The sequence below is a fragment of the Coregonus clupeaformis genome, unplaced genomic scaffold, assembly GCF_020615455.1.
Source record: "Coregonus clupeaformis isolate EN_2021a unplaced genomic scaffold, ASM2061545v1 scaf5509, whole genome shotgun sequence".
Classification (NCBI taxonomy): Eukaryota; Metazoa; Chordata; class Actinopteri; order Salmoniformes; family Salmonidae; genus Coregonus; species Coregonus clupeaformis.
Window position 1 is genome coordinate 1 of NW_025538963.1, and position 15587 is coordinate 15587.

The following is a 15587-nucleotide window of genomic DNA, read 5'->3' on the forward strand; positions in this document are numbered from 1 at the left end:
TATGGCTCCTTGAAAGCTACACATTGCTCTACCTAAACACTAGGATAGAGTCCTGTAACTACATAGTAACACTAACCCCTGCTTTCCTCTCTAGTCACTGCAGACAGGAGAACCTGAAGCTGGAAGAGCTGGTAGCGGGAGGAGGAGATGCCGGCGGAGCCGAGGGGCAGCCAGAAGCCAAAGAAGTTGTGGTGAAAGAGGAAACTGAGCGGTGGATCCAAGATGGAGGTCAGCACACCACAGAAGGTATCTGCAAATCCTGCTCCAGAATGGATGGGATGGCTCCTGTCTGGTTCAGAGGATTTAAAAGCTGGGAGAGAGAGAAAGGAAATGATCCCAGCATTGATGTCTAGGAAGCCACAGCATCATTTGGGGGCGTGTGTGTGTGCGCTGTTACAGTAAATACCCTTGTTTCCGTGTTGAGTGTTGTCAGGATAAGGCAGATCATTGCCAGGCATCACAGTAGTGGGATAGTTAGCATGTCTGATGTCACATCCTAATGTACAGTTAGTGAGGATGCTGACTGACTTCCCCCATTTCATAACACGCTGCAGTACTTCCAAGTATTACTGTAGTGTTGGTGTGTGATTTTTGGTCAGTGTGGAATGTCTGTGAGAGACTTCCCAGGTCTGTCGATGCAAATGCTTAAAAAAATGTTTTGTTTTATACACTATTTGTATAAATGGTGATCTGTACTAGTGCGGGAATTTAAGAGCAATGTTTCATATCCCTGTCCTGTTGCAGAGTGGGCTCAGAATCATCATGTTTCATATCCCTGTCCCTGTTGCAGTGGCTCAGATCGTATGTTTCATATCCTGCCTGTTGCAGAGTGGGCTCAGAATCATCATGTTTCATATCCCTGTCCTGTTGCAAGAGTGGGCTCCAGAGTCATTCGTGTTTATATCCCTGTCCTGTTGCAGAGTGGGCTCAGAATCATCATGTTTCCTATCCCTGTCCTGTTGCAAGTGGGCTCAGAAATCATCATGTTTCCATATCCCTGTCCTGTTGCAGAGTGGGCTCCAGAATCATCATGTTTCATATCCCTGTCCTGTTGCAGAGTGGGCTCAGAGTCATCATGTTTCATATCCCTGTCTCTATGAATGAAGCTGAAAAATGAATGTAGTGCAAAATGCATACATTGTGACAAGTGACCATTTGCTTTTTCAAGGTCTTTATATGCCTTGACAATGTGATTGCTGACATTAAATAAACATTTTGGGACCGTACCAACTGCTGGACTATGGAGGAAAAAGACCCTCCAAAAATAGTTTTTAAGTGGATTATTCCTTTTTTGGAATCATCATGTTTTATATCCCTGTCCTACAGCAGAGTGGGAAAAGCCCAAGAGAAGGAGAAAGCCCCGGCCAAGCCCTGTGACCCAGAGGCATACGAGAAGAAAATCAAGCTTCTAAGAGAAGCCCAGAGGAAGATGTGAGTCCCTCTCTGCTCTCATGTTCACATCAGGTGTCCACTCTTTTTACATATGGAAAGGTCTTTGTGAAAATGTGAATGCGTGGGCTCAAATTACACCCTATTCTCTTTTATAGTGCACTTCACTTTTCACCAGGGTCCATAGTAGTGCCCTATATATGAAATAGGGTGCCATTTGGGATGCACCCTTGATTAGGTGTCCTGTTTTCGTGTGTATGATGTGTTTGTTTTCAGTTACTATTTCTGTTGGGAGTGGTGATGACAGAGTTCTGGTACGTTGAACAAGCAGTTGGGATGTCCAGTGGAGACTCTCTATAAAGTCCCAGTTTGAGACCAGAGGTATGTTATCTCGCGCTCACTCACTCTCTCGCACACACACACACACACACACACTCACACCACCTCGTGGTAAACAGCTTTGCTGCACAAACTACATCTGGATTACATAATACAGAAGAGATTATCTGAAAAACACATAGTAACCTGATGGAAACACACATAGTAACCTGATGGAAAACACACACAAGTAACCTGATGGGAAACACACATAAGTAACCTGATGGAAACACATAGTAACCTGATGGGAAACACATAGTAACCTGATAGGAAACACACATAGTAACCTGATGAGAAACACACATAGTAACCTGATGGGAAACCACACATAGTAACCTGATGGAAACACACATAGTAACCTGATGGGAAACACACATAGCTTAACCTGATGGAAACACACACAGTAACCTGATAGGAAACACACATAGTAGCCTGATAGGAAACACACCCTAGTAACCTGATGGGAAACACACATACATAGCCTGATGGGAAACACACATAGCTAACCTGATGGGAAACACATAGTAACCTGATAGGAAACAACCCTAGCTAACCTGATAGAAACACACATAGCTAACCTGATGGGAAACACACACCAGTAACCTGATGGGAAACACACACCAAGCTAACCTGATGGGAAACACACATAGTAACCTGATGGGAAACACATCCAAGTAACCTGATGGGGAAACACACATAGTAACCTGATAGGAAACACACATAGTAACCTGATGAGGAAACACACATAGTAACCTGATGGGAAACACACATAGTAACCTGATGAAACACATAGTAACCTGATAGTAACTGATGGGAAACACATAGTAACCTGATGGGAAACACACATAGTAACCCTAATGGGAAACACACATAATACAGCTGATGGGTAACCGCATTGTAACCTGATGGGGGAAAACTCATAGTAACTGATAGGAAACACAATAAGTAACCTGATGGGAAACACACTTAGTAACCTGATGGGAAACACATAGTAACCTGATGAGAAACACACCCTAGTAACCTGATGGGAAACACACATAGTAACTGATGGGAAACACAACTTAGTATACCTGATGGGAAACACACATAGTAACCTGATGGGAAACACACATACTTAGTAACTGATGGGGAAACACACATAGTAACCTGATGGGAAGCTACACATAGTAACCTGATGGGAAACACACATAGTAACTGATGGGAAACACACATAGCTAACCTGATGAGAAACACACATAGTAACCTGATGGAAACACATAGTAACTGATGGAACACACATAGTAACCTGATGGAAACACACATAGTAGCCTGATGAGGAGAAACACACATAGTAACCTGATGGGAAACACATGGTAACCTGATGGGAAACACATAGTAACCTGATGGGAAACACATAGTAACCTGATGGGAAACACATAGTAACCTGATGGGAAAACACATAGTAACCTGATGGGAAACACATAGTAACCTGATGGGAAACACATAGTAACCTGATGGGAAACACACATAGTAACCTGATGGGAAACACACATAGTAACCTGATGGGAAACACACATAGTAACCTGATGGGAAACACACATAGTAACCTGATGGGAAACACATAGTAACCTGATGGGAAACACATAGTACCTGATGGGAAACACACATAGTAACCTGATGGGAAACACATAGTAACCTGATGGGAAACACATAGTAACCTGATGGGAAACACACATAGTAACCTGATGGGAAACACATAGTAACCTGATGGGAAACACATAGTAACTGATGGGAAACACATAGTAACCTGATGGGGAACACATAGTAACCTGATGGGAAACACATAGTAACCTGATGGGAAACACATAGTAACCTGATGGGAAACACATAGTAACCTGATGGGAAACACATAGTAACCTGATGGGAAACACACATAGTAACCTGATGGGAAACACACATAGTAACCTGATGGGAAACACACATAGTAACCTGATGGGAAACACACATAGTAACCTGATGGGAAACACGCATAGTAACCTGATGGGAAAGGTGCAGTCTTGTTTACTATGCAGTGTGTACATATAAAGTTTTCTGACCCCTTTACTTTTATTCTAAAATTGATTTATATTTTTTCCTCATCAATCTACACACACTTTCTCATAATGACAAAGCAAAAACAGGTTTTTAGACATTTTTGCAAATTTATAAACAAAACAGAAATACCTTTAACTATTCAGACCCTTTGCTACGAGACTCGAAATTGAGCTCAGGTGCATCCCGTTTCCATTGATCATCCTTGATGTTTCCACAACTTGATTTGGAGTCCACCTGTGGTCAATTCAATTGATTTCCAGCTGCCACACATGATATGTGCGTGAAAGTGAAGTGGATATCATTGGACCTGCGCATACAACAGACTAGTGACTTTGCTTAAATTCAACTGACTTTCTGAAGAACCTCGTGGTGTAAAATGTTTAGATTGGTAGGGCTGGGCCTCCCGAGCCACTGCATCGCAGTGCTAGAGGCGTCACTACTGACCCGGGTTCGATCCCAGGCTGTGTTGCAGCCGGCCGCGACCGGGAAACCAATGAGGGCGGCGCACAATTGGCCCAGCGTCGTCTGGGTTAGGGGGAGGGTTTGGCCGGCCGGGGATGTCCTTGTCCCATCGCGCTCTAGCGACTCCTTGTGGCGGGCCGGGCGCAGTGCACGCTGACTTCGGTCACCAGCTGTACGGTGTTTCCTCCGACACTCCGGTGCTGCTTCCGGGTTAAGACATTGGTGCGGCTTCCGGGTTAAGACATTGGTGCGGCTGGCTTCGGGTTAAGACATTGGTGCGGCTGGCTTCCGGGTTAAGACATTGGTGCGGCTGGCTTCCGGGTTAAGACATTGGTGCGGCTGGCTTCCGGGTTAAGACATTGGTGCGGCTGGCTTCCGGGTTAAGACATTGGTGCGGCTGGCTTCCGGGTTAAGACATTGGTGCGGCTGGCTTCGGGTTAAGACATTGGTGCGGCTGGCTTCGGGTTAAGACATTGGTGCGGCTGGCTTCCGGGTTAAGACATTGGTGCGGCTGGCTTCCGGGTTAAGACATTGGTGCGGCTTCCGGGTTAAGACATTGGTGCGGCTGGCTTCCGGGTTAAGCGAGCAGTGTGTCAAGAAGCAGTGCGGCTTGGCGGGGTCGTGTTTCGGAGGATGCACGGCTCTCGACCTTCGCCTCTCCCGAGTCCGTACGGGAGTTGCAGCGACGGGACAAAACTGTAAATACCAATTTGGATCTCATGAAATTGGGGAGAAAAAGGGGTGAAAAGTATATATATATTTTTTTCTTTTAAAAGAAAGATGGTGGTATCATATGAAACGGTGTTCTAAAATGTTGGTATCATTTACCAGTATACCATGCAACACTAGTTATAACTAGCTTAGAGAGGGTACAGCCTCAGTGTTCACAGTAAACATGTGCCGGAAGTTTCAAAGAATTCTCACAACGTTCAAGTTTGCACTCAGCAGACCTGAAATTTGCTCAGTGACTTAGAAGAATTTGAGGGAACATTACCCTTTTAGTCTACCCCCCCCAAACCGCTCAACATATGGTTTGCGTCATTCGGCTGGGTCTGTGGGTCTATACGCAAACACAACCCTGTGTAACTGCGTACAACTGCTCTGATCCAGTTCACTGGGTGCTAGTTTCTCTGCTACTCTGTATGAAATGATGATTCTGATAACCTGTTTGTCTCATTGAAAAGACACCAATACTCCCTGTTTTTAAAACAGTTTGAACCCCCCCGCCCCCCTTCCAAATCAGATCACAGACCTGCGTCAGCGGCTGGCGGGACTCCCAGAAGGCCGTGCAGGAGCTGGAGGCGGAGCGAGAACACAGCCAGCGGGACTACGGTATAAGAAGCTGCTGCTTGCCAAGTCCAAGATCGAGAACGTCCAGGTGAGAACGAACGTACAGAAACCTAGTACAGACCCAGCAATGTCCTCAAGACGTATACAAACCCAACGACATACACAACACACACATACAAAACACACCATTTTTGCTGTGTGTGTTGGTGAGTGTGCAGTCTTCACTGCTATGAACACTTGCGTGTCAGCGTGTGTGACAACTGCTCCAACCCAGCCCACTCAGAATAGCCATGGTCCATTTGAGTATCTCTCACCTGTCGGTTTGTCACAATGACTGTATATGAATGGACTCAATAGTGCGTTGGAAGTCATAGATGTATGTAGACATAACATGCACAGATTAAGCTACTCCAGAAAGTGACGTTGCAGGCTAGCTCAGTGCTGCCCCCTCTCATTGAGTATCTCAAGATGAAGGCCAACCGGGGTACTGCAGGCTGCCAGTAGCAACTGAATTATCCTTGTAACTTCTGTGTGCGGTTATTCTTTTTTATATATTTTTTTAAACCATGATTCATTCTCTGTCAAGATTGACCATGAATATCGAACATTGCCATTTTCCCATTCACTATAATGGGGGGTTCTGTTTTCTGAAAACTATGCCTGCAGTACCGTGGGTAGCCTTGAAGTTCATGGCTTCAATGAGAGGTGGCAGTCGCTCTCCCCTGGTCTGTCAGAATCATGTGTAAAGTGACTAGCTCCAGTGGTTCTGTCCTTTCACCAATCAGGTTGTTGTTCGTTATCACTTTTGGTTTAAAGAATAGCTGCTGTACTGTCCCCTGGTCTGGCCTTGCAGGATATCGAATTTCAGCTTTCTGCGATTACAGGAAGTGACTTAATTGGGGGTCATAGGGGCGGCTTCGAATCGACCCAAAGGCATTTTTTACCTCCATTGGACACGATGGTCTTGCAGTTCTGCCTGCCGGCCGGTCGGTCACTCTGCCTGCCAGTCGGTCAGTCGCTCTGCCTGCCGGCCGGTCGGTCAGTCGCTCTGCCTGCCGGCCGGTCGGTCGGTCGCTCTGCCTGCCGGCCGGTCGGTCGGTCGCTCTGCCTGCCGGCCGGTCGGTCGGTCGGTCGCTCTGCCTGCCGGCCGGTCGGTCGGTCGCTCTGCCTGCCTGCCTGCCGGTCTGCCTGCCAGTCTGCCTGCCGGCCGGTCGGTCAGTCGCTCTGCCTGCCGGCCGGTCGGTCGGTCGCTCTGCCTGCCTGCCTGCCGGTCTGCCTGCCAGTCTGCCTGCCGGCCGGTCGGTCAGTCACTCTGCCTGCCTGCCTACTGGCCAGTCGCTCTGCCTGCCTGCCGGTCTGCCTGCCTGCCAGTCGGTCAGTCGCTCTGCCTGCCGGCCGGTCGGTCAGTCGCTCTGCCTGCCGGCCGGTCGGTCAGTCGCTCTGCCTGCCGGCCGGTCGGTCGGTCGCTCTGCCTGCCGGCGGTCGGTCGGTCGCTCTGCCTGCCGGCCGGTCGGTCGGTCGCTCTGCCTGCCGGCCGGTCGGTCGGTCGCTCTGCCTGCCTGCCTGCCGGTCTGCCTGCCAGTCTGCCTGCCGGCCGGTCGGTCAGTCGCTCTGCCTGCCGGCCGGTCGGTCGGTCGCTCTGCCTGCCTGCCTGCCGGTCTGCCTGCCAGTCTGCCTGCCGGCCGGTCGGTCAGTCACTCTGCCTGCCTGCCTACTGGCCAGTCGCTCTGCCTGCCTGCCGGTCTGCCTGCCTGCCGGTCGCTCTGCCTGCCTGCCGGTCTGCCTGCCTGCCTACCGGCCGGCCGGCCGGCCGGCCTGTCTGTGGGGGATAGGGAGGGAGAGGGATCAAAATCAAATTTTGTACATGCACCAAATATAACAGGTGTAGACTTTACCTAGGGCTGGGCGATATGGCCTAAAACTCATCTCTATTTTTTATTATTTTTTACTTATGGTCGATTCACAGTGCCTTGCAGAAATATTCATCCCCCTTGGCCTTTTTCCTATTTTGTTGCATTACAACCTGTGATTTTTATTTGGATTTCATGTAATGGACATACACAAAATAGTCCAAATTGGTGACGTGAAATGAAACTTAACTTGTTTAAAAAAATGCTAAAAAATAAATAACGTAAAAGTGGTGCGTGCATATGTATTCACCCCCTTTGCTATGAAGCCCCTAAATGAGATCTGGTGCAACCAGTTACCTTCAGAAGTCACATAATTAGTTAAATAAAGTCCACCTGTGTGCAATCAAAGTATCACATGATCTGTCACATGATCTCAGTATATATACACCTATTCTGAAAGACCCAAGAGTCTGCAACACCACTAAGCAAGGGGCACCACCAAGCAAGCGGCACCATGAAGACCAAGGAGCTCTCCAAACAGGTCAGGGACAAAGTTGTGGAGAAGTACAGATCAGGGTTGGGTTATAAACAAATATCTGAAACTTTGAACATCCCACGGAGCACCATTTTAAATCCATTATAAAAAAATGGGACCACCCATACACAAAAAATGTATGCATGCATGACTGTAAGTCGCTTTGGATAAAAGCGTCTGCTAAATGGCTATTATTATTATTATTATTATTATTATTATTATTATAACCCTGTGACACATACTGCAGTGTATTGAGAAAAAACGTCAGCTACTGTGACATTTTACCTTTTTTGCAAAAACATGCCAGGTCATTGTTAGGTCACCATTGGAGTACCAACAGGTCAACTTTAACCTGAACGTCTCTGACGTGTGGAACATCCTTCAGTCTGGATTAAAACTGTGAATGAACTCTGAAACAGTGGAGTTGAAGCAGGTTGTGGTAATGTTGTGCCAATGTTGTATGAATGTTTTCAGGGGGAGAAGGAGTGTCTGAACTCTGAGACCACAGAGTTGAAGCAGAAGGTTCGTTACCTGCAGGATCAGCTGCTGCCCCTCAGTAAACAGAGAGGGTACCAGGAGAAGGAGATCCAGCGCCTCAACAGGGTCAGTGCTGTGTGTTCTCTGTGTGTGTGTGTATACTGTGTGTGTGTGTGTGTGTGTGTATACTGTGTGTGTGTATACTGTGTGTGTGTGTGTGTGTATACTGTGTGTTATCTAACTTACTCTGTCTCCCCCTGGCACCCTTCAGGCTCTAGAGGAGGCCCTGAACCTGCACCCTCACCCCTCCTCCTCCTCCCAGCAGCCACCGGGCCAGGGCACCAGCGGTAACCACGGCGAAGGGCCTAGTAACTTGAGGAGCCAGGAGCTGCTCACTCAGATATTAGTGTTAAAGGAACAGGTCAGTCTGACACCCTTTCTGCGCTAATTGATCCATTTCAGTGATTGGATACATTTCGCGGATCAACTGGCAAGTGTCTTCACTGACATTTTCAACCTGTCCCTGGCCGAGTCTGTAATACCTACATGTTTCAAGCAGACCAACATAATCCTTGTGCCCAAGAACGTGAAGGTAACCTGCCTAAATGACTACCGCCCCGAAGCACTCATGTCGGTAGCCATGAAGTGCTTTGAAAGGCTGGTCATGGCTCACATCAACACCATCATCCCGGATACCCTAGACCCACTCCAATTCGCACTCCACACTGCCCTTTCACACCTGAACAAGAGGAACACCTATGTGAGAATGGTGTTCATTGACTACAGTTCAGCGTTCAACACCATGGTGCCCTCAAAGCTCATCACTAACCTAAGGACCCTGGGACTGAACACCTCCCTCTGCAACTGGATCCTGGACTTCCTGACGGGCCACCCCTAGGTGGTAAGGGTAGGCAACAACACATCTGCCACGCTGATCCTCAACACGGGGGCTTGCTTAGTCCCCTCCTGTACTCCCTGTTCACCCGTGACTGCGTGGCCAAGCACAAATCCAACACCACCATTAAGTTTGCTGACGACACAACAGTGGTAGGTTTATCACCGACAACGATGAGACAGCCGATAGGGAGGAGGTCAGAGACCTGGCAGTGTGGTGCCAGGACAACAACCTCTCCCTCAACGTGATCAAGACAAAGGAGCTGATCATGGACTACAGGAAAAGGAGGGCCGAACACGCCCCCATTCACATCAACGGGGCTTTAGTGGAGCGTGTCGAAAGCTTCAAGTTCCTTGGTGTCCACATCACCAACCAAACTATCATGGTCCAAACACACCAAGAAAGTCGTGAAGAGGGCATGACAAAGCCTATTCCCCCTCAGGAGACTGAAAAGATTTGGCATGGGTCCTCAGATCCTCAAAAAGTTATAGAGATGCACCATCGAGAGCATCCTGACCAGTTGCATCACCGCCTGGTATAGCAACTGCTCGGCATCAGACCGTAAGGTGCTACAGAGGGTAGTGCGTACGGCCCAGTACATCACTGGGGCCAAGCTTCCTGCCATCCAGGACCTATATACAGTGAGGGGAAAAAGTATTTGATCCCCTGCTGATTTTGTATGTTTGCCCACTGACAAAGAAATGATCAGTCTATAATTTTAATGGTAGGTTTATTTGAACAGTGAGAGACAGAATAACAACAAAAAAATCCAGAAAAACGCATGTCAAAAATGTTATAAATTTATTTGCATTTTAATGAGGGAAATAAGTATTTGACCCCCCTCTCAATCAGAAAAGATTTCTGGCTCCCAGGTGTCTTTTTATACAGGTAACGAGCTGAGATTAGGAGCACACTCTTAAGGGAGTGCTCCTAATCTCAGTTTGTTACCTGTATAAAAGACACCTGTCCACAGAAGCAATCAATCAATCAGATTCCAAACTCTCCACCATGGCCAAGACCAAAGAGCTCTCCAAGGATGTCAGGGACAAGATTGTAGACCTACACAAGGCTGGAATGGGCTACAAGACCATCGCCAAGCAGCTTGGTGAGAAGGTGACAACAGTTGGTGCGATTATTCGCAAATGGAAGAAACACAAAAGACCTGTCAATCTCCCTCGGCCTGGGGCTCCATGCAAGATCTCACCTCGTGGAGTTGCAATGATCATGAGAACGGTGAGGAATCAGCCCAGAACTACACGGGAGGATCTTGTCAATGATCTCAAGGCAGCTGGGACCATAGTCACCAAGAAAACAATTGGTAACACACTACGCCGTGAAGGACTGAAATCCTGCAGCGCCCGCAAGTTCCCCCTGCTCAAGAAAGCACATATACAGGCCCGTCTGAAACTTGCCAATGAACATCTGAATGATTCAGAGGAGAACTGGGTGAGAGTGTTGTGGTCAGATGAGACCAAAATCGAGCTCTTTGGCATCAACTCAACTCGCCGTGTTTGAAGGAGGAGGAATGCTGCCTATGACCCCAAGAACACCATCCCCACCGTCAAACATGGAGGTGGAAACATTATGCTTTGGGGGTGTTTTTCTGCTAAGGGGACAGGACAACTTCACCGCATCAAAGGGACGATGGACGGGGCCATGTACCGTCAAATCTTGGGTGAGAACCTCCTTCCCTCAGCCAGGGCATTGAAAATGGGTTGTGGATAGGTATTCCAGCATGACAATGACCCAAAACACACGGCCAAGGCAACAAAGGAGTGGCTCAAGAAGAAGCACATTAAGGTCCTGGAGTGGCCTAGCCAGTCTCCAGACCTTAATCCCATAGAAAATCTGTGGAGGGAGCTGAAGGTTCGAGTTGCCAAATGTCAGCCTCGAAACCGTAATGACTTGGAGAAGATCTGCAAAGAGGAGTGGGACAAAATCCCTCCTGAGATGTGTGCAAACCTGGTGGCCAACTACAAGAAACGTCTGACCTCTGTGATTGCCAACAAGGGTTTTGCCACGAAGTACTAAGTCATGTTTTGCAGAGGGGTCAAATACTTATTTCCCTCATTAAAATGCAAATCAATTTATAACATTTTTTGACATGCGTTTTTCTGGATTTTTTAGTTGTTATTCTGTCTCTCACTGTTCAAATAAACCTACCATTAAAATTATAGACTGATCATGTCTTTGTCAGTGGGCAAACGTACAAAATCAGCAGAGTATCAAATACTTTTTTCCCTCACTGTACTAGGCGGTGTCAGAGGAAAGCCCAAACAATTGTCAAAGACTCCAGTCACCCAAACCATAGACTGTTCTCTCTGCTACCGCACGGTAAGCAGTACCGGAGTGCCAAGTCTAGGTCCAAAAGGCTCCTTAACAGCTTCAACCCCCAAGCCATAAGACTGCTGAACAATTAATCAAATGGCCACCTGGACTATTTACAATATCTGCATAGTCACTATACCCCTACCTAACTACATGTACAAATTACCTGGACTAACCTGTACCCCGACATTGACTCTGTACCGGTACCCCCTGTATGTAGCCTCGTTATTGTGTTTTTAAACTTTAGTTTATTTAGTAAATATTTTCTTAACTCTATTTTCTTAACTACATTGTTGGTTAAGGGCTTGTAAGTAAGCATTTCATGGTAAGGTCTACACCTGTTGTATTCGGCGCATGTGACATACCATTTTATTTGATTTCACCTACCTGGTGTCCCAGGTCTACCGCAAAAAAGTTGAACTCACCAACTTATTACCCAATATAATCATCATCCCTCACCAACTTATTACCCAAGATAATCATCATCCCTCACCAACTTATTACCCGAGGTAATCATCATCCCTCACCAACTTATTACCCAAGATAATCATCATCCCTCACCAACTTATTACCCGAGGTAATCATCATCCCTCACCAACTTATTACCCAAGATAATCATCATCCCTCACCAACTTAGTACCCAAGATAATCATCATCCCTCACCAACTTATTACCCAAGATAATCATCATCCCTCACCAACTTATTACCCAAGATAATCATCATCCCTCACCAACTTATTACCCGAGGTAATCATCATCCCTCACCAACTTATTACCAGAGATAATCATCATCCCTCACCAACTTATTACCCAAGATAATCATCATCCCTCACCAACTTATTACCCGAGGTAATCATCATCCCTCACCAACTTATTACCCGAGGTAATCATCATCCCTCACCAACTTAGTTCCCGAGGTAATAATCATCCCTTTGCTGTATCTACTCTCTCAGGTGAAGATCTTTGAGGAAGACTTTAGGAAAGAGCGGAGCGACAGGGAACGAATGAACGAGGAAAAGGAGGACTTGAGGAGACAGGTGGAGAGACTGCAGGGGTCAGATGACCAACCTCACCAATCAGGTTAGGAGCTGCTTTCTACTAGGGCTGCGTCCCGAATGGCACCCTATTCCATATGTAGTGCACTACTTTTGACCTGAACCCTATGGGCCCTGGTCAAAAGTAGTGCACTGTATAGGGAATAGGGTGCCACTTGGGACACAGACTGTTTCACAGCACTTTGCATTGAATAGGGAGGTTCTCATCTCTTCCACCTCAATGTGTTGGTTTTCCTGACGTGTTCATCCATTTCTGTTGGCTTGTTCCTCTGTCAGCTTCACCCGGCCCAGAACGAGTGTTCGAGAGAGAGAACAGAGAGATGCAAGCTGGAGAGACCACAGATGCAGCATCATAAACGGGTACTGTAGTCACCAGGCCTCAGTCCCTTCTCATCTCCCACTATAGACAGCTTGGCTTCAAATGGCCGTGGTGAACCTAGCCAATTAGCACAGGTATTATAGGTTAACCCCTCAGTCCATCAGACTGGCACAGACAGACAGACAGATTGTCTTCACATGGCTGTGGTGGTAAACCTATCAGACTAGTTCTCCCTAGCACTTAAAGACATTCCTGAAGTAATGACAGCAGTAGGATGGATTTTTCTCCTGATTAGATAAGTACAAATGGCTGTGTGCTGTGCTTCGCTTCCTTCCAGTCTGTTTGAGGAGCACCAACTCGGGCTGTGCTTTACTCTCAAACTAGTGGAACATTCCTCTGCCTGGCTGAAAACAACTCCTCCGTATTTGCAGACGTAGATCAACTAGATCTGTTGCATAAATCCAAGTGACTGGGCGCTGTGCTTCTTCTACCTGGCTGCTTACATTTACATTTACATTTTAGTCATTTAGCAGACGCTCTTATCCAGAGCGACTTACAGTTAGTGAATACATATATTTTTTTTTATACTGGCCCCCTGTGGGAATCGAACCCACAACCCTGGCGTTGCAAACGCCATGCTCTATCAACTGAGCTACATCCCTGCCGGCCATTCCCCTCCCCTACCCTGGACGACGCTGGGCCAATTGTGCGCCGCCCCATGAGTCTCCCGGTCGCGGCCGGCTGCGACAGAGCCTGGATTCGAACCAGGATCTCTAGTGGCACAGTTAGCACTGCGATGCAGTGCCTTAGACCACTGCGCCACCCTGCCTTACTCTGCTCTGACCGGGGTTAACACGGTGTGTGTGTCCCTAATGGACCCCTAGCCACCACTCCTAGATCATAGCTACTGACAGAGGAGCTTTTTCTCCTTGCCACTATACATACAGTGGGGAAAAAAAGTATTTAGTCAGCCACCAATTGTGCAAGTTCTCCCACTTAAAAAGATGAGAGAGGCCTGTAAATTTCATCATAGGTACACGTCAACTATGACAGACAAATTGAGAAAAAAAATCCAGAAAATCCCATTGTAGGATTTTAATGAATTTATTTGCAAATTATGGTGGAAAATAAGTATTTGGTCACCTACAAACAAGCAAGATTTCTGGCTCTCACAGACCTGTAACTTCTTCTTTAAGAGGCTCCTCTGTCCTCCACTCGTTACCTGTATTAATGGCACCTGTTTGAACTTGTTATCAGTATAAAAGACACCTGTCCACAACCTCATACAGTCACACTCCAAACTTCACAATGGCCAAGACCAAAGAGCTGTCAAAGGACACCAAAAACAAAATTGTAGACCTGCACCAGGCTGGGAAGACTGAATCTGCAATAGGTAAGCAGCTTGGTTTGAAGAAATCAACTGTGGGAGCAATTATTAGGAAATGGAAGACATACAAGACCACTGATAATCTCCCTCGATCTGGGGCTCCACGCAAGATCTCACCCCGTGGGGTCAAAATGATCACAAGAATGGTGAGCAAAAATCCCAGAACCACACGGGGGGACCTAGTGAATGACCTGCAGAGAGCTGGGACCAAAGTAACAAAGCCAACCATCAGTAACACACTACGCCGCTAGGGACTCAAATCCTGCAGTGCGAGACGTGTCCCCCTGCTTAAGCCAGTACATGTCCAGGCCCGTCTGAAGTGCATTTGGATGATCCAGAAGAGGATTGGGAGAATGTCATATGGTCAGATGAAACCAAAATATAACTTTTTGGTAAAAACTCAACTCGTCATGTTTGGAGGACAAAGAATGCTGAGTTGCATCCAAAGAACACCATACCTACTGTGAAGCATGGGGTTGGAAACATCATGCTTTGGGGCTTTTTTTCTGCAAAGGGACCAGGACGACTGATCCGTGTAAAGGAAAGAATGAATGGGGCCATGTATCGTGAGATTTTGAGTGAAACCCTCCTTCCATCAGCAAGGGCATTGAAGATGAAACGTGGCTGGGTCTTTCAGCATGACAATGATCCCAAACACACCGCCCGGGCAACGAAGGAGTGGCTTCGTAAGAAGCATTTCAAGGTCCTGGAGTGGCCTAGCCAGTCTCCAGATCTCAACCCCATAGAAAATCTTTGGAGGGAGTTGAAAGTCTGTGTTGCCCAGCGACAGCCCCAAAACATCACTGCTCTAGAGGAGATCTGCATGGAGGAATGGGCCAAAATACTAGCAACAGTGTGTGAAAACCTTGTGAAGACTTACAGAAAACGTTTGACCTGTGTCATTGCCAACAAAGGGTATATAACAAAGTATTGAGAAACTTTTGTTATTGACCAAATACTTATTTTCCACCATCATATGCCAATAAATTCATAAAAAATCATACAATGTGATTTTCTGGATTTTTTTTTCTCATTTTGTCTGTCATAGTTGACGTGTACCTATGACGAAAATTACAGGCCTCTCTCATCTTTTTAAGTGGGAGAACTTGCACAATTGGTGGCTGACTAAATACTTTTTTTCCCCACTGT

General features: G+C 46.9%; 1 pseudogene; it reads left to right on the forward strand.

Moving 5' to 3' along the window:
• Positions 1-94: 94 nt before the first annotated feature.
• LOC123490916 lies at positions 95-13145 on the forward strand (annotated as a pseudogene).
• Positions 13146-15587: the final 2442 nt, after the last annotated feature.